Here is a 5,469-nt window from a genome sequence, read left to right as displayed (position 1 = left end):
AATCAAAACTTCTATTCAGTTGACTGCTCATAAGTCTCTTTCTTAGGTGATCCAGAAAAGTCAAACTCTGCTAATTTTCACTAGTTTCTTTGTAAGGTTTTTAACAATTAAGTGAATATTCTGTGAATTATTATTATTTATTTCTACATAGCATTGGCTAGAAATGCAAGTTTCCTAACACCAACTTACCTTTGAAAATGGACCGTTACCTAAACTTTAAATATTATCCTTGCAGCAAAAGCAACACTGACAAAAGCCGAACTCGCTGCCCAAGAAATCATAATGAGAATTCAGATGGATTTTGAGTCTCAGAATGTGACTTATTGCTATTAATTCATATATTAAGTAACTTTGGTTACAGATATTTTCAAATTTGGACCACCAGATACCTTTGTGTACAGCAGAAAAATTATACCAAATTCCAACCATTAGCAGAATTCCCAACAGTTCATATTTGGAAAGACGAATTGACATCAAGGCACATCTATCAGCATTAATACTCAGGGGAAAGACATCAAAGGCATCTGAAGCTGAAGATAGTTCCTGAAATGTGTTGAGCTTATTGAATTTTGACCCTACCTGGGCCCATACATTTGGGGAACTTAAAAAGACAAAGAGGTGAGGTGTTGAAAAGGACTTTGCCCAAGGTAAATGATGAGATTCTGTGAGATGTCATTTTTTTCTGTATAAGAATTGTTTTTGCTGTTTTTTTTTTTCATTTAGTTTATTACTACCTACAGCCACACACACACAAAATACCACCATTTGTTGAAAAGGTGGTTCATTTTAGCTTTTACAGTCTGAAATATCCTTGTTCTCTCTATCCACTCCAGGTCTCAGTTCTTTGTCTGCATGTAACTAATATTCCCACTTAAGTAGTTTAAGTAATAAAATAAAGAGATCCTTTAAAAAAAAAAAAAAAACCTTTGATTTTAGGTTTGGAGACACATATGAAGGTTTGTTACATTGGTAAACATGTGTCACAGGGGTTTGTTGTACAGATTATTTGATCATCCAGGTATTAAGCCCAGTAGTTATCTTTTCCGCTCCACTCCCTCCTCCCACCCTCCCCTTCAAGTAGACCCAGTGTGTGTTGTTTGCTTTCATGTGTTTATCAGTTCTTACCATTTAGCTCCCACTTACAAGTGAGAACATGCAGCATTTGGTTTTCCATTCCTGCATTAGTTTGCTAAGGATAATGGTCTCCAGCTCCATCCATGTTCCCACAAAGACATGATCTCATTCTTTTCATGACTGCGTAGTATTCCGTGGTGTATATGTACCACATTTTCTTTATCCCACCTGTCATTGATAGGCATTTAGATTGATTCCATGTCTTTACTATTATGAATATGCTGCAGTGAACATTCATGTGCATGTATCTTTAGAGTAGAATGATTTATATTCCTCTGGGTATGTACCCAGTAATGGTCATACGATAATTCTGCTTTTAGCTCTTTGAAGAATCGCCAGGCTGCTTTCCACAATGGTTGAACTAATTTTACACTCCCACCAACAGTGTATAAGTGTTCCTAAAGGGATCCTTTTAATATTCAAATTAATTGACCCCCAGACCCCACCACCTAGCAGGAAAATATTGTCTTTCTCCACTTCCCAGAATCTCCCTCCTTTGTTAAATCTCAAAAATCCAGAAATGTTTTCTTGGTTTGCAAGGTCAGTTCTAGCTACATTCCTTCAGAAGAGAGAGCTCGGACTATAAGGCCTCTTGTTCTCTCTGGAGGGCACTGCTCTCTGGAGACTCTGTGCTGACCTGCTTTGTGCCACCACCAAACTCTGTGGGTGCTCCCTATGACTTGGAGAGACCATGTGGGGGACCATGAACACCATTATTCACTAGCAAGAGGTGAAATCAGGATAGAAGAAAACAGCTCTCTTCCCCAGGAGTAATCTTGGTTCTAATTTGCTCTACCCTTGTACAGCTCTGCAATTATGCAACACTGTTTGTGCACACACACATACAGACACACACACACACACAAAAGTTTCCCATGGCATGTCCTTGCTGCCAGGTAGGTGAGGTTAGAGAGTTTTACACTCTCAGCCCTCTTATTTTTCCATCTTTGTGTTGCACCCCTGAGTCACATTGCTCCTAATCTGGATCTCAATACACCAAGGTCCCAGGGGCAAATCCATCCTCTTACACATAAAAAAAAGAGATTCAATATTGAGTTCTCCATGAATCCAACAATCTTAAATGCTATGGTCCCTTATTTTATTATCTTTGTAACCTCAAACGTTATAACGTGTCATTATAAGAATAAGAGGAGACAAACAAAACTGACAAGCAACTATTTACATACTAGAATTTAGTTTTCAAATATTACTTATGGGACTTTACAATATGACTTCATTTGTCAGACAATCTGAGTTTCCAAAATCTGACCTTTGGTTAAACTATCCATCATTTTTCTTTTTTCTCCAGTCCAAAACTATTCCTTTCTTCAGTTAGCCTCTTAGACTTGTCTATTTCTTCAAATGTACCTCTCCCTGTGCTGAGGATGTGGGGATAGAAGGAAAATGAGGTACAGCTCTAGACTTTCTCAAGCTTACATTCTGACAATGAGGACAAAACTCTTCCAAAAATTGCCTTCATATTACAAGTGCATGAGCTGAGGCCCCACAAGTTTTCTCTCCCTACCTGGGAATTAGAATGTTGTTTAAACACCTAGCTAGTGACATCTGCATCCATGACACCCAGCACGCAGAGGCGTTCAAGATATGTTGGTAAATGAGTCAATGAACGAATGAAAGAAGCATATTGCAAAACACCAGCACAGTCTTGACAGCTCGCAATGATCATGAAAACGCCTTCATCAATTGAGTCAGCCACTAGTTTGCCAGGAAGAATGCAATGAGAATGAAATATTCACCTTGAATCTTCTATTTTGATTCATATGTTAATGGTGGAAAACAGGGATTGAACAACTACACATCTCACACATCTCATACACAGAGAATCTCATAATTGTAAAAATTAGCTTTAACTTTAAAATTTATCTTGAAGTTTAGCTGGAATCTAGCCCACCCCCAGGTGCTTTAGTTGGTGTAGATTTAAAGACTGGATTTTTCTTGAATATAATTAACACTCCTCTAATACTTCTTCTCAGTTTGCAGAGGTCATCTGATGAATCCAGCTACTGGAAAGAAATTATTTAACCCATAGGCTTTGAAAATCAGCCAACGACATCATCTTATGTATTCATTTGTCTCTCTGGAAAAAATCCTGCCGGCAGTCTGAGGGTTAAGCAGTATTCCTGTCATGTTTGCCGTGAACTTGCCCAGTTAAATTGCAACAGCATGGGTCTCCGTAATTATCTAATTGTTAGTGTTGTGCCTTTACGTAATTTATGATGTAGCATTAAAGTCTGACCCTGGGTTTGAAATGAAGTGCAGTACTGCTGACATCCAAGCTCAAATTAGTAGGTAAGCACCCAATTAACGATTATGCTTCTGAGCTTTCATTTCCATCTGACCACACTGCTACGCTAATCAGTTTTCTAAGCCTTTCACCTTCCCCATAACTAACAAGCATTTCTTCTGCTTTTTATGTCTATAGATGCCCTACATCCTCATAAAAATCTCTCCAAGACTGCTGTCTTTAAGATTGCAGCCAAAAATGTCCACAAGTAAACTGGCCAGCTCTGATACTCTTTGTTGGCAAAACCAAAGGTCCCATTTCCCTCTTCTGAAAAGACATAATTGCATCGGAATACTTAGATTCTGCTGACGGTTTTCACTGGCTTCTGGAATCATTTGAAGTGAAGGATGGATCCCTTTGGATGTTTAGACCATGGATTTGGTGAATCCTCTCAAACAAGGGACCTCACCAGAATCCTCACTATCTATCTGATCATTGGGGAAAGATGAGCAAAAGCAGCAGTAGGAGAGGAAACATCAGGCATTAGTCCCTTTACCAACTACACACTTTCTTCACTCTGCTCTCCCCAACAACTGAGCATAAAATATTAGGGTAATTTCAGAGACCTGAGATACCATTACACTGACCTCAGTACCTATACAAGGAAGACACTTAATATATATATAATATGTGTGTGTGTGTGTGTGTGTGTGTGTGTGTGTGTGTGTGTGTGTGAATGCTCAGATAAATACCCTGTCAGGGAAGTGGCCCATTAATAACCACCTATGGGTGCAATTATTGCACTAGACTCTGTCTCACGTCTTCTCACCCATGACTCCTTTCTAGGACACATATCACTTGCATTTCGATTCTCAGTTAGCTGAGCCACTCCTAGGCCTGTCTCCTAAAGCCGGATAAGAGCTGCATATTCATTTACAGCCCCCTGCCAAATACCCAAAATCGGAATTTGGAATCCCTATCACTACCTTTCCTAACCTATACCCTAAAATATATCAATATGATTGCCTTCTACTCCAGCTTCACTAACTTTTGTACCTGACACAGATATCTTTCTGTCCACGTGGTGTCTGTTCTAATCAACATAACGCCATCAAGAACCTTATCTAACATCAGTGACCTTCAAGGCTTAGTACCGGAAGCTCATTTTTGTTTTTTATCCCCAATCAAACTTACTATTACTATCACGCCAATATAAAAATATCATTGTGAAAAAATGGATAAATATAGAGCTCTTCTGGTGAGAGTGGGGCTGAGCCCCCCATCACCATGCTGCCACCTGAAGATACCCTATACACACACTTTTAAAACCACTGTTCTAAGAGAGGCCATGAAAGAGCAGGGATCAGATCAAAGTAAAGCTTTAATTTTATTTTTCAGTTGTCCAAAATGATTCCATACTCACTGAGTGCAAAGTTTGCTTTTGTTCATCTTTAGCAATGAGAAAGAGGAAAGCATCCTTATCTCCAGTTTGTGGGTGCTCCAGGACACAGACCCGGCAGAGTTGGGAAGTTGGATTCCCTCACTCTTGTCCATTTCTCTTTCCAGTGACCCACATTGTCTCACTTTCAATGTCTCATATCACATAGATATGCCTCACAATTACTCACAGACACTTGTTAAGTACTTTTGGTGGTGATAGTGAGAATGACAGTAATAGTGAGACAATTGAGTTGAATGTGAACTGAAAAGAATATGCTAATAACACAATATTTGAGAAGTGCATTACAAAACTAGCTTATTGTGGAATAAGTAGTCTCAGTGTTGTGGACTTCTTATCTAACTTAGCTCTTCATTATGTAAATTAACAAGGAGAGGCGCTTATCAAGCCCAATTAGATAAGAGCGATGAGTCTACATTAGCATATCTTCATTTTTTATCCATATTTGATCAGAATTGTTGATGTCATGCAGATATTTGAAAGTGTAAAATAAGCATCTAAGTCAAGTTTCTTCCAAACTTAGTGGCCAAGGGATTAGATAACACACAATTCTGGAAAAGTAATTGCATGGTAGTGACAACTGTCTCTGGCTCTTGCTAAAAAAAGATGGTAGCAACCTATACAAGGGAAC

The sequence above is a fragment of the Colobus angolensis genome, unplaced genomic scaffold, assembly GCF_000951035.1.
Source record: "Colobus angolensis palliatus isolate OR3802 unplaced genomic scaffold, Cang.pa_1.0 Scaffold112, whole genome shotgun sequence".
In the NCBI taxonomy this organism is placed as follows: domain Eukaryota; kingdom Metazoa; phylum Chordata; class Mammalia; order Primates; family Cercopithecidae; genus Colobus; species Colobus angolensis.
Note: the sequence above shows the minus strand (reverse complement) of the source record.